This window comes from Pristiophorus japonicus, unplaced genomic scaffold, assembly GCF_044704955.1.
Source record: "Pristiophorus japonicus isolate sPriJap1 unplaced genomic scaffold, sPriJap1.hap1 HAP1_SCAFFOLD_432, whole genome shotgun sequence".
NCBI classification, from domain to species: Eukaryota; Metazoa; Chordata; class Chondrichthyes; family Pristiophoridae; genus Pristiophorus; species Pristiophorus japonicus.
The window spans coordinates 379,848-394,278 of NW_027254224.1; positions in this window are offsets into that span (position 1 = coordinate 379,848).

Below are 14,431 nucleotides of genomic sequence, written 5' to 3' on the forward strand. Positions count from 1 at the left end.
GGCCGCCCATTTAAAACTGAGATGAGGGGGAATTTCTTCTCTCAGAGGGTTGTAAATCTGTGGAATTCTCTGCCTCAGAGAGCTGTGGAGGCTGGGTCATTGAATATATTTAAGGCGGAGATAGACAGATTTTTGAGCGATAAGGGAGTGAAGGTTATGGGGAGCGGGCGGAGAAGTGGAGCTGAGTCCATGATCGGATCAGCCATGATCGTATTAAATGGCGGAGCAGGCTCGAGGGGCCGAATGGCTGACTCCTGCTCCTATTTCTTATGTTCTTATGTACAAGGAACCCCAGGTCCCTCTGTACCGTAGCATTTTGAAACCTCTCTCCCTTTAAATAATTGGCTTTTTTATTTTTCCTGCCAAAGTGAGTCCTTAGGTGGCTGAACAGTCCAATACGGGAACCACAGTCCCTTTCACAGGTGGGACAGACAGTGGTTGAGGGAAGGGGAGGGTGGGACTGGTTTGCCGCACGCTCCTTCCGCTGCCTGCGCTTGGTTTCTGCACGCTCTCGGCGACGAGACTCGAGGTGCTCAGCGCCCCTCCCGGATGCACTTCCTCCACTTGGGGCGGACTGGTCTTTGGGCCCAGGGACTCCCAGGTGTCGGTGGGGGATGTTGCACTTTATCAGGGAGGCTTTGACGTTGGTCCCTTGTAACGTTTCCTCTGCCCACCTTTGGCTCGTTTGCCCGTGAAGGAGTTCCGAGTAGAGCGCTCGCTTTGGGAGTCTCGTGTCTGGGGCATGCGGACAATGTGGCCCTGCCCAGCGGAGCTGGTCGAGTGTGGTCAGTGCTTCGATGCTGGGGATGTTGGGCCTGGTCGAGGACGCTAACGTTGGTGCGTCTGTCCTCCCGGGGGATTTGCAGGATCTTGCGGAGACAGCGTTGGTGGTATTTCTCCAGCGACTTGAGGTGTCTACTGTACATGGTCCATGTCTCTGAGCCATACAGGAGGGCGGGTATCACTACAGCCCTGTAGACCATGAGCTGGGTGGCAGATTTGAGGGCCTGGTCTTCGAACACTCTCTTGCTCGGGCGGCCGAAGGCTGCACTGGAGCACTGGAGGCGGTGTTGGACCGCGTCGATTCTGTGAATTCTGTGAACTCTTGTGCCAACCTTTGCCACTGTCTGGCTGTGGCCCTGAACCGAGTTGGAGCATCGCGTGCAGAGGACTCAGTTAGTCGTGCAGCAACCAGCAGTTGTGGGCAATTGGCAGTGCGGGTATTTCAGCTACCAGTCTGCAAGAAATGCCCACATCCTGTTTTTTTTTTGTACCGATAGCAAGGGAGTGGCGACCAGAACGGGGGGGGAGGGGGAGGAGGGGGGAATTGTGCGACAACTATCATGCTGCACATGTAGGTCACGGTGTGACAGAGAATGGGAGACTTTGATTTCTGCCTCCTCTCACCTCTGCACATCAAAGAGAGTTCCACAGTCAATCAAGTCATCTCTGAAGTGCGGTCACTCTAGTAATGAGTGAGATTGTGCACGCCACAAGTCAGAAAGGCGTCACATCAGGGAGAGAAAGTTTCACACAACTGGTGATTCTAGTGCAAGTACAGCACGGGGTTAGATACAGAGTAAAGCTCCCTCTACACTGTCCCCATCAAACACTCCCAGGGCAGGTACAGGGGGTTAGATACAGAGTAAAGCTCCCTCTACACTGTCCCATCAAACACTCCCAGGGCAGGTACAGCACGGGGTTAGATACAGAGTAAAGCTCCCTCTTCACTGTCCCACCAAACACTCCCAGGGCAGGTACAGCACGGGGTTAGATACAGAGTAAAGCTCCCTCTGCACTGTCCCCATCAAACTCTCCCAGGGCAGGTACAGGGGGTTAGATACAGAGTAAAGCTCCCTCTACACTGTCCCATCAAACACTCCCAGGGCAGGTACAGGGGGTTAGATACAGAGTAAAGCTCCCTCTACACTGTCCCATCAAACACTCCCGGGGCAGGTACAGGGGGTTAGATACAGAGTAAAGCTCCCTCTGCACTGTCCCATCAAACACTCCCAGGGCAGGTACAGGGGGTTAGATACAGAGTAAAGCTTCCTCTACACTGTCCCATCAAACACTCCCAGGGCAGGTACAGGGGGTTAGATACAGAGTAAAGCTCCCTCTACACTGTCCCCATCAAACTCTCCCAGGGCAGGTACAGCACGGGTTAGATACAGAGTAAAGCTCCCTCTACACTGTCCCATCAAACATTCCCGGGGCAGGTACAGGGGGTTAGATACAGAGTAAAGCTTCCTCTACACTGTCCCATCAAACACTCCCAGGGCAGGTACAGGGGGTTAGATACAGAGTAAAGCTCCCTCTACACTGTCCCATCAAACACTCCCGGGGCAGGTACAGGGAGTTAGATACAGAGTAAAGCTCCCTCTGCACTATCCCATCAAACACTCCCAGGGCAGGTACAGGGGGTTAGATACAGAGTAAAGCTCCCTCTGCACTATCCAATAGAAACAGAGGAACATCGGTACAGCCTGTTTCGCCATTCAGTTAGATCGCGGCTGATCTGTACCTCCACTCCATTTACCTGCCTTGGTTCCGAAACCCTTAATACCCTTTCCCCTCCAAAAATCTTTCTATCCCAGATTTGAAATTTTCAATTGGCCCCCAGCCCCGACAGATCTTTGGCGTGGGGTGAGGGGGGGCGGGAAGAGAGTTCCAGATTCCCACTGCCCTGTGTGTGAAGAAGTGTTTCCTGGCATCATCCCGAACTCAAATTTGAAGGTGACGCTCCCTCGTTCTGGACTCCCCCCCCACCAGAGGGAATCAGTCATTGAAGGTTGGCATGCAGGTACAGCAGGCGGTGAAGAAAGCAAATGGCATGTTGGCCTTCAGAGCGAGAGGATTTGAGTATAGCAGCAGGGAGGTCTTACTGCAGTTGTACAGGGCCTTGGTGAGGCCACACCTGGAATATTGTGTTCAGTTTTGGCCTCCTAATCTGAGGAAGGACATTCTTGCTATTGAGGGAGTACAGCGAAGGTTCACCAGACTGATTCCCGGGATGGCAGGACTGACATATGAAGAAAGACTGGATCGACTGGGCTTATACTCACTGGAGTTTAGGAGGATGAGAGGGGGTCTCATAGAAACATTTAAAATTCTGACGGGACGGGACAGGTTAGATGCAGGAAGAGTGTTCCCGATGTTGGGGAAGTCCAGAACCAGGGGTCACAGTCTCAGGATAAGGGGTAGGCCATTTAGGACCGAGATGAGGAGAAACTTCTTCACTCAGAGAGTTGTGAACCTGTGGAATTCCCTGCCGCAGAGAGTTGTTGAGGCCAGTTCATTGGATATATTCAAGAGGGAGTTAGATGTGGCCCTTACGGCTAAAGGGATCACGGGGTATGGAGAGAAAGCAGGAAAGGGGTACTGAGGGAATGATCAGCCATGATCATATTGAATGGTGGTGCAGGCTCGAAGGGCCGAATGGCCTACTCCTGCACCTATTTTCTATGTTTCTATGTTTCACCCGATCGAATCCTTTAATCCTCTCAAACCCCTCGATCAAATCGCCCCTGAATCTTTTACACTCGAGGAATACAAGCCCATTCTGTGCCAGCAGTCCTCGGGATTTAACCCTTTGGCGATTCTAAGTGTCTGCACTCCGAGACTTACTGTAACTACTGGCCGATATCTGTGAGCAAATCCGGGAGCTGTTGAGACACAGCTGGGCCCACTTGATTCAGTCGGTCTTGACCACTGTGGTGTGAGGAACGGAAGACTTGCATTTCTATAGCACCTGTCACCCCCTCAGGACATCCGAAAGCACCGCACAGCCAATGAAGCAATGAAGCAATTTGCGCACAGCAAGCTCCCACACACAGCAATGTGATAATGACCCAGATCGTCTGTTTTAGTGATGTCGGCGGGGCGGTACTGAGGGAGAGACGCACTGCGCTGTCGGAGGGGTAGTACTGAGGGAGTGCCGCACTGTCGGCGGGGCGGTACTGAGGGAGAGACGCACTGCGCTGTCGGAGGGGCGGTACTGAGGGAGAGACGCACTGCGCTGTCGGAGGGGCGGTACTGAGGGAGAGACGCACTGTGCTGTCGGAGGGGTAGTACTGAGGGAGTGCCGCACTGTCGGAGGGGCAGTACTGAGGGAGCGCCGCACTGTCGGAGGGGCAGTACTGAGGGAGCGCCGCACTGCGCTGTCGGAGGGGCGGTACTGAGGGAGAGACGCACTGCGCTGTCGGAGGGGCGGTACTGAGGGAGAGACGCACTGCGCTGTCGGAGGGGCGGTACTGAGGGAGAGACGCACTGCGCTGTCGGAGGGGCGGTACTGAGGGAGCGCCGCACTGTCGGAGGGGCGGTACTGAGGGAGCGCCGCACTGTCGGAGGGGCGGTACTGAGGGAGCACCGCACTGTGCTGTCGGAGGGGCGGTACTGAGGGAGCGCCGCACTGTCGGAGGGGCAGTACTGAGGGAGTGCCGTACTGTCGGAGGGGCAGTACTGAGGGAGCGCCGCACTGTCGGAGGGGCAGTACTGAGGGAGTGCCGCACTGTCGGAGGGGCAGTACTGAGGGAGCGCCGCACTGTCGGAGGGGCAGTACTGAGGGAGCGCTGCACTGTCGGAGGGGCGGTACTGAGGGAGCGCCGCACTGTCGGAGGGGCAGTACTGAGGGAGCGCTGCGCTGTCGGAGGGACAGTACTGAGGGAGCACCGCACTGTCGGAGGGGCAGTACTGAGGGAGCGCCGCACTGTCGGAGGGGCAGTACTGAGGGAGCGCCGAACTGTCGGAGGGGCAGTACTGAGGGAGCGCCGCACTGTCGGAGGGGCAGTACTGAGGGAGCACCGCACTGTCGGAGGGGCAGTACTGAGGGAGCGCCGCACTGTCGGAGGGGCAGTACTGAGGGAGCGCCGAACTGTCGGAGGGGCAGTACTGAGGGAGCGCCGCACTGTCGGAGGGGCAGTACTGAGGGAGCGCCGCACTGTCGGAGGGGCAGTACTGAGGGAGCGCCGCACTGTCGGAGGGGCGGTACTGAGGGAGTGCCGCACTGTCGGAGGGGCAGTACTGAGGGAGCGCCGCACTGTCGGAGGGGCAGTACTGAGGGAGCGCCGCACTGTCGGAGGGGCGGTACTGAGGGAGCGCCGCACTGTCGGAGGGGCGGTACTGAGGGAGCGCCGCACTGTCGGAGGGGCGGTACTGAGGGAGCGCCGCACTGTCGGAGGGGCAGTACTGAGGGAGCGCCGCACTGTCGGAGGGGCGGTACTGAGGGAGCGCCGCACTGTCGGAGGGGCAGTACTGAGGGAGCGCCGCACTGTCGGAGGGGCGGTACTGAGGGAGCGCCGCACTGTCGGAGGGGCGGTACTGAGGGAGCGCCGCACTGCGCTGTCGGAGGGGCGGTACTGAGGGAGCGCCGCACTGCGCTGTCGGAGGGACGGTACTGAGGGAGCGCCGCACTGCGCTGTCGGAGGGGCGGTACTGAGGGAGCACCGTACTGCGCTGTCGGAGGGGCGGGACTGAGGGAGCACCGCACTGTTGGAGGGGCAGTACTGAGGGAGCCCCGCACTGTCGGAGGGGCAGTACTGAGGGAGCACCGCACTGTCGGAGGGGCGGTACTGAGGGAGCGCCGCACTGTCGGAGGGGCGGTACTGAGGGAGCGCCGCACTGCGCTGTCGGAGGGACGGTACTGAGGGAGCGCCGCACTGCGCTGTCGGAGGGGCGGTACTGAGGGAGCGCCGCACTGCGCTGTCGGAGGGGCGGTACTGAGGGAGTGCCGCACTGTCGGAGGGGCGGTACTGAGGGAGCGCCGCACTGCGCTGTCGGAGGGACGGTACTGAGGGAGCGCCGCACTGCGCTGTCGGAGGGGCGGTACTGAGGGAGCGCCACACTGCGCTGTCGGAGGGGCGGTACTGAGGGAGCACCGTACTGCGCTGTCGGAGGGGCGGGACTGAGGGAGCGCTGCATTGTCGGAGGGGCGGTACTGAGGGAGCACCGCACTGTTGGAGGGGCAGTACTGAGGGAGCCCCGCACTGTTGGAGGGGCAGTACTGAGGGAGCACCGCACTGTCGGAGGGACAGTACTGAGGGAGCACCGCACTGTTGGAGGGGCAGTACTGAGGGAGCACCGCACTGTTGGAGGGGCAGTGCTGAGGGAGCACCGCACTGTTGGAGGGTCAGTACTGAGGGAGCACCGCACTGTTGGAGGGACAGTACTGAGGGAGCGTCGCACTGTTGGAGGGACAGTACTGAGGGAGTGCCGCACTGTTGGAGGGACAGTACTGAGGGAGCACCGCACTGTTGGAGGGACAGTACTGAGGGAGCGCCGCACTGTTGGAGGGACAGTACTGAGGGAGCGCCGCACTGTTGGAGGGGCAGTATTGAGGGAGCGCCGCACTGTTGGAGGGGCAGTATTGAGGGAGTGCCGCACTGTCGGAGGTGCTATCTTTCGGGATCGGGCCCCCGTCTGCCCTCTCAGGTAGGACGTAAAAGGCCCCACAGCAACTATTGGAAGAAGAGCAGGAATGGTGAGTTCTGAACCAGCTTGGAACGATTGAGATTCTGTGCCACACCCTCCTGGCTGGTTCTGCAGCTCAATGCCGCCACCTCCTGTCGACGACCGGGACTGCGGGCTGTTCCTGGGATTCAAACACACTGGAGGAAGTCAGAGGAGAGGCGGAGGGGTTTATAGGGAGGGGGGAGCAGGAGTTGGCCATTCGGCCCCTCGAGCCTGCTCCGCCATTCAATATGATCATGGCCGATCCGATCATGGACTCAACTCCACTTCCCCGCCCGCCCCTTGATTCCCTTATCGCTCAAAAATCTGTCTATCTCCACCTTAAATATAGTCAGTGACCCAGCCCCCACAGCTCTCTGGGGCAGAGAATTCCACAGATTCACCGGAAGAAATTCCTCCTCATCTCCGTCTTAAATGGGCGACCCCTTATTCTGAGATTATGTGCCCCCTAGTTCTAGTCTCCCCCATCAGTGGAAACATCCTCTCTGCATCCACCTTGTCCAGCCCCCTCAGAATCTTATACGTTTCAATAAGATCATCTCTCATTCTTCTAAACTCCAATGAGTAGAGACCCAAACCTGCTCAACCTTTCTTCATCTCAGGAATCAATCTCGTGAACCTTCTCTGAACTGCCTCCAATGCAAGTAGATCCCCTCCTTAAATACGGAGACCAAAACTGCACGCAGTACTCCAGGTGTGGCCTCACCAATACCCTGTATAGTTGTAGCAGGACTTCTCTGCTTTTATACTCCATCCCCCTTTAATGCAGAGACCTGACTGAAGTGTATAAAATGGACAGAGTGGATAGAGTTATGCTTGAACTGTATAAAACACTGGTTAGGCCACAGCTAGAGTACTGCGTGCAGTTCTGGTCATCGCATTACAGGAAGGACATGATTGCACTGGAGAGGGTGCAGAGGAGATTTACGAGAATATTGCCTGGACTGGAGAATTTTGCTTATGAGGAAAGATTGGATAGGCTGGGATTGTTTTAAGAACATAAGAAATAGGAGCAGGAGTCGGCTATATGGCCCCTCGGGCCTGCCCCGCCATTTAATACGATCATGGCTGACCCGATCATGGACCCAGCTCCACTTCCCTGCCCGCCCCCTTATCCCCTTATCGGTTAAGAAACTGTCTATCTCTGTCTTAAATATATTTAATGTCCCGGCTTCCACAGCTCTCTGAGGCAGCGAATTCCACAGATTTACAACCCTCTGAGAGAAGAAATTCCTCCTCATCTCAGTTTTAAATGGGCGGCCCCTTATTCTAAGTTCATGCCCCCTAGTTCTAGTCTCCCCCATCAGTGGAAACATCCTCTCTGCATCCACCTTGTCAAGTCCCCTCATAATCTTATATATTTCGATAAGATCACCTCTCATTCTTCTGAATTCCAATGAGTAGAGGCCCAACCTCCTCAACCTTTCCTCATAAGTCAACCCCCTCATCCCCGGAATCAACCGAGTGAACCTTCTCTGAACTGCCTCCAAAGCAAGTGCATCCTTTCGTAAACATGGAAACCAAAACTGCACGCAGTACTCCAGATGTGGCCTCACCAATACCTTATATAGCTTTGGAACAGAGGAGGCTGAGGGGAGACCTGATTGAGGTGTATAAAATGACGAGGGTCCTGGATAGAGTGGATAGGACGGACCTGTTTCCCTTGGCAGAGGGGTCAACAACCAGGGGGCAGAGATTGAAAGTAATTGGGGGGAGGTTTCGAGGGGATTTGAGGGGAAATGTCTTCACCCAGAGGGCGGTGGGGGTCTGGGGCAGAACTCACGGCCTGAAAGGGTGGTAGAGGCAGAAACCCTCACCACATTTGGATGTGCGCTCGAAGTGCTGTAACCTACAGGGCTACGGACCCAGAGCGGGAAAGTGGGGTGAGGCCGGGTAGCTCTTTGTGAACGGGGCGGGAATTTTAGAGCAAGATTGATAACGCTGTCTGTGCAAGATCCTGCAAATCCCCTGGGAGGACAGACGCACCAACGTTAGCGTCCTCAACCAAGCCCAACATCCCCAGCATTGAAGCACTGACCACACTCGACCAGCTCCGCTGGGCAGGGCCACATTGTCCGCATGTCCCCCAGACACGAGACTCCCAAAGCAAGCGCTCTACTCGGAACTCCTTCACGGCAAGCGAGCCAAAGGTGGGCAGAGGAAACGTTACAAGGGACCACCCTCAAAGCCTCCCTGATAAAGTGCAACATCCCCACCGACACCTGGGAGTCCCTGGGCCCAAAGACCAGTCCGCCCTAAGTGGAGGAAGTGCATCCTGGAGGGCGCTGAGCACCTCGAGTCTCGTCGCCGAGAGCGTGCAGAAACCAAGCGCAGGCAGCGGAAGGAGCGTGCGGCAAACCAGTCCCACCCTCCCCTTCCCTCAACCACTGTCTGTCCCACCTGTGACAGGGACTGTGGCTCCCGTATTGGACTCTTCAGCCACCTGAGGACTCATGTTAAGAGTGGAAGCAAGTCTTCCTCAATTCCGAGGGACTGCATCATCATCAACACCATAGGCAGTCCCTCGGAATCGTGGAAGACTTGCTTCCACTCCCAAAGTGAGTTCTCTGGTGGCTGAACAGTCCGACACGAGAGCCACAGACCCTGTCACAGGTGGGACAGACATTTGTCGAGGGAAGGGGTGGGTGGGGCTGGTTTGCCGCGCGCTCCTTCCGCTGCCTGCGTCTGGCCTCTTCCTGCTCTTTGCGTTGAGACTCCAAGAGCTCAGCACCCTCCGGGTGCACTTTCTCCACCTCGGGCGGTCTGCGGCCAGGGACTCCCAGGTGTCAGTGGGGGATATCGCACTTTACCAGGGAGGCTTTGAGGGTGTCCTTGTAACGTTTCCTCTGTCCTCCTTTGGCTCGTTTGCCGTGAAGGAGTTCCGAGTAGAGCGCTTGCTTTGGGAGTCTCGTATCTGGCATGTGAACTATGTGGCCCTGCCCAGCGGAGCTGGTCGAGTGTGGTCAGTGCTTCGATGCAGGGGATGTTGGCCTGGTCGAGGACGCTAATGTTGGTGCGTCTGTCCTCCCAGGGGATTTGCAGGATCTTGCGGAGACATCGTTGGTGGTATTTCTCCAGCGACTTGAGGTGTCTACTGTACATGGTCCATGTCTCTGAGCCATACAGGAGGGCGGGTATCACTACAGCCCTGTAGACCATGAGCTCGGTGGTAGATTTGAGGGCCTGGTCTTCGAACACTCTTTTCCTCAGGCGGCCGAAGGCTGCACTGGCGCACTGGAGGCGGTGTTGGATCTCGTCGTCAATGTCTGTCCTTGTTGATAGGAGGCTCCCGAGGTATGGGAAATGGTCCACGTTGTCCAGGGCCGCGCCGTGGATCTTGATGACTGGAGGGCAGTGCTGTGCGGCGAGGACAGGCTGGTGTTAAGCGTAAGGCCTATGCTTTCATATGCCTCAGTGAATACGGCCACATCCTGGAGTTCAGCCTCGGTATGTGCGCAGACTCAGGCGTCGTCCGCGTACTGTAGCTCAACGACAGAGGTTGGGGTGATCTTGGACCTGGCCTGGAGACGGCGAAGGTTAAACAGCTTCCCACTGGTTCTGTGGTTTAGTTCCACTCCAGCGGGGAGCTTGTGGACTGTGAGGTGGAGCTTGGCGGCGAGGAAGATTGAGAAGAGGGTTGGGGGGCGATGACGCAGCCCTGTTTGACCCCGGTCCGGACGTGGATTGGGTCTGTAATGGATCCCTTGGTCAGGATCACGGCCTGCCTGTCGTCGTGAAGCAGGCGAAAGGATGTTGACAAACTTTTGGGGGGCATCCGAAACGGAGGAGGACGCTCCATGGACCCTCGCGGTTGACGGTGTCAAAGGCCTTTGTATGATCGGAAGCGGCCATGTATAAGGGCTGGTGCTGCTCCCTGCATTTTTCCTGTAGCTGTCGTGCTGCAAAGATCATGTCCGTTGTGCCCCATAGGGGATGAAATCCACATTGTGATTCCGGGAGGAGCTCCTCGGCCGTAGGGAGAAGACGATTGAGGAGAACTCGAGCACAACTGGCTGACAGCAGGGAGATTCCCCTGTAGTTGCCGCAGTCGGACTTGTCTCCCCTTTTTTAAAGATGGTCACGATCACTGCATCTCTGAGATCTCCCGGCATGCTGTCCTCCCTCCAGATGAGAGAGATGAGGTCATGTATCCGCGCCAACAGCGCCTCTCCGCCATGCTTTACCGCCTCAGCAGGGATTCCATCCGCTCGCGTAGCCTTGTTGTTCTTCAGCTGTTTTATGGCTTTGCCGACTTCGTGCAGCGTTGGGGTCTCACTGAGCTGGTGGCGGGTCGCATGCTGCGGGATGGAGTCGAGAACACTCGAGTCAAAGGCAGAGTCTCGATTGAGGAGATCTTCGAAGTGCTCCTTCCATCGGGCCCCGACAGCCTCGGAGTCCTTGGTGAGTGTTTCCCCCGTTCTTGGACAGGAGTTGGGGGGGGATGGGGCCTTGGGAGTTTGGACCGTAGGTGGCCTTGACTGCAGCGAAGAATCCTCGCATATCGTGGCTGTCGGCCAGTTGTTGTATCACCTGTGCTTTCTCCATCCACCACCTGTTCTTTAGGTCCCGGGTTTTTTGTTGGACCTCAGCCTTGAGCCGTCTGTAACGTTGTTTTGCAGCTCCCGAGTTGGGTTGTTGCTTGAGGCTCAGAAATGCTCTGCGCTTGCGATCTCCTGATCATTTTCATCAAACCAGTGCTGGTGTTTTCTGGTTGAGTGACCAAGTGTCTCTTCACAGGCACTGGTTATAGAGGCCTGGAGGGCAGACCAAGCGCTATGGGGCATTCAGTATCTCAGGGTCATCAAGGCACGCCAGATTGGCTGTGAGGTGCTGGCTGTATAGGGCTCTCTTAGCTGGGTCTTTAAGTGCCCCGGCATTAACTGTTTTGTGGAACTGCTTCTGCTGTGGGGCTATGTTTATATCGATGATGGATCAGATTCGGTGATGGTCTGTCCAGCAGTCGTCCGCTCCTGTCATGGCGTGGGTGATGCGCACATCCTTGCGATCCCTGGCTCGGACGATGACATAGTCGAGCAGGTGCCAGTGTTTGGAGCGAGGGTGTTGCCACGATGCCTTGTATCTGTCCCTCTGGCGGAACAGGGTGTTGGTGATGAGGAGTTCATGTTCTAGACATTTTGTCCGGAGTAGGGTACCGCTGGAGTTGGCTTTCCCCACCCCCTCTCTGCCAATCACACCTCCCCAGAGGGCTGTGTCTTTGCCGACCCTGGCATTAAAGTCACCCAGAAGGATCAATTTGTCGTCCGTGGGGACGCGGGACAGGGATGTCTCGAGGTTGGAATAAAAACCCTCTTTAGCCTCATCCGTTGCATCGAGTGTCGGGGGCGTACGCACTGATGACTGTGGCACATTGGCTTTGGGATAAGGTGATACGGAGAGTTATGAGGCGTTCGTTGACCCTGCAGGGGGAGTCTTTGAAGCGGTTGACCAGCTCATTCTTGACGGCAAAGCCGACTCCATGAAGGCGGCATTCTGCCTCTGGTTTCCCTTTCCAGAAGAAGGTGTCACCTCCACCATGTTCCTTCAGCTGGCCTTCTCCTGCCCGCCGGGTCTCGCTGAGGACAGCAATGTCAATGTCAAAACGTCGATGTTCCCGGGCAACTATGGCGGTGCGGCGTTCCGGCCTGTCGCTGTTGGGATTGTCTCTGAGGGTCCTGGCGTTCCAGGTCCCGAACTTCATGCTGACGGAGTGGAAAATGCCTGTGCGTGAGTTCTTTTAACGTGGGGTGGCCGCTGCACACGGGAAACCACACGGGCTTAGCCGAGCAAGGTCTTGGTCCAGTGGCAAGGGGGTCCAAGGCGACTGGAGACCAGGCACAGCTCGATAAGCCTATTGCCTACAGCGAAGTGTTGGCCGCGAGCTCAGCGCCGAGTAACGCCACTGATGGTAGATGGCCCGAGGCTGGATTAGGAAGGTGACTTCCAAAGTTTTAAAGTATTAAAAGTTGATAAAGGTTCCTGATTTATTTCAAGAGTTTCTAAGAGTTGTTAAAACGTTTTAAAAAGTTTCTAAGAGTTGTGAAAAGTGTAAGCTGTAAATCAGTAATAGATGATAAAAGTTTCCCCAGTTTAAAAAGTTTCTCAAAGTTATTAAAAGTCAGAGATGTGGATCAATAATAGATAGTTAACAGTAATTCGGTTGAGAGTCTAAAATGTAAGTTTTAAAAGTTCTCCCAGATTGTTTCAAAAGTTTAAAAGTTGGTTCAGGGGCTGGCTGTGGATGATTGGTGGTCACTGGGCGGGCGGGGCATGGGGTACAGTGACGTTGTTGGAGGGGCGGGGCGTGGGGTACAGTGACGTTGTTGGAGGGGCGGGGCGTGGGGTATAGTGACGTTATAAGAGGGGCGGGGCGTGGGGTATAGTGACGTTGTTAGAGGGGCGGGGCGTGGGGTATAGTGACGTTATAAGAGGGGCGGGGCGTGGGGTATAGTGACGTTGTTAGAGGGGCGGGGCGTGGGGTATAGTGACGTTATAAGAGGGGCGGGGCGTGGGGGATAGCGACGGTGTTAGAGGGGCGGGGCGTGGGGGTATAGTGACGTTGTTAGAGGGGCGGGGCGTGGGGTATAGTGACGTTATAAGAGGGGCGGGGCGTGGGGTATAGTGACGTTGTTAGAGGGGCGGGGCGTGGGGTACAGTGATGTTACTAGAGGGGCGGGGCGTGGGGTATAGTGACGTTGTTAGAGGGGCGGGGCGTGGGGTATAGTGACGTTATAAGAGGGGCGGGGCGTGGGGTATAGTGACGTTGTTAGAGGGGCGGGGCGTGGGGTATAGTGACGTTATAAGAGGGGCGGGGCGTGGGGTATAGTGATGTTGTTAGAGGGGCGGGGCGTGGGGGATAGTGACGGTGTTAGAGGGGGGGGCGTGGGGTATAGTGACGTTATAAGAGGGGCGGGGCGTGGGGGATAGTGACGGTGTTAGAGGGGCGGGGCGTGGGGTATAGTGACGTTGTTAGAGGGGCGGGGCGTGGGGTATAGTGACGTTGTTAGAGGGGCGGGGCGTGGGGTATAGTGACGTTGTTAGAGGGGCGGGGCGTGGGGTACAGTGATGTTACTAGAGGGGCGGGGCGTGGGGTATAGTGACGTTGTTGGAGGGGCGGGGCGTGGGGTACAGTGATGTTACTAGAGGGGCGGGGCGTGGGGTATAGTGACGTTATTGGAGGGGCGGGGCGTGGGGTATAGTGACGTTGTTGGAGGGGCGGGGCGTGGGGTATAGTGACGTTGTTGGAGGGGCGGGGCGTGGGGTATAGTGACGTTGTTGGAGGGGCGGGGCGTGGGGTATAGTGACGTTGTTAGAGGGGCGGGGCGTGGGGTACAGTGATGTTACTAGAGGGGCGGGGCGTGGGGTATAGTGACGTTATTGGAGGGGCGGGGCGTGGGGTATAGTGACGTTGTTAGAGGGGCGGGGCGTGGGGTATAGTGACGTTGTTGGAGGGGCGGGGCGTGGGGAGCAGTAACGTTATTGGAGGGGCGGGGCATGGGGCACCGTGACGCTATTGGAGGGGCGGGGCCGGATGTGCGTGTAAGCTCTAGAAGCGGGAGCGCGGGACGTGTGGCCTCTTTCCGGCGGAGCGGCGGGTGAGTGAGGAGCTCCGGGAGAGAGACCCGACACCCCGCTCCACCCGGGCCCACAGGGGGAGAGGGACCCGACACCCCGCTCCACCCGGGCCCACAGGGGGAGAGGGACCCGACACCCCGCTCCACCCGGGCCCACACACCCAGAGGGGGAGAGCGCGGGATACAGACCCAACACCCCGCATAGCTGTATACACAGGGGGAGGGAGGGAGCTCCGGGGCACACCTCGGTAAACACACACAGGGGGCAGGGAGACAGGCCGCAACCCGGGCCCACAGCCCGGGGCCTGGTCCACACACAGCCCGGGGCCCACAGTGAGGGAGAGAGCCCGGGGCCGGGTCCACACACAGCCCGTGGCCGGGTCCACACACAG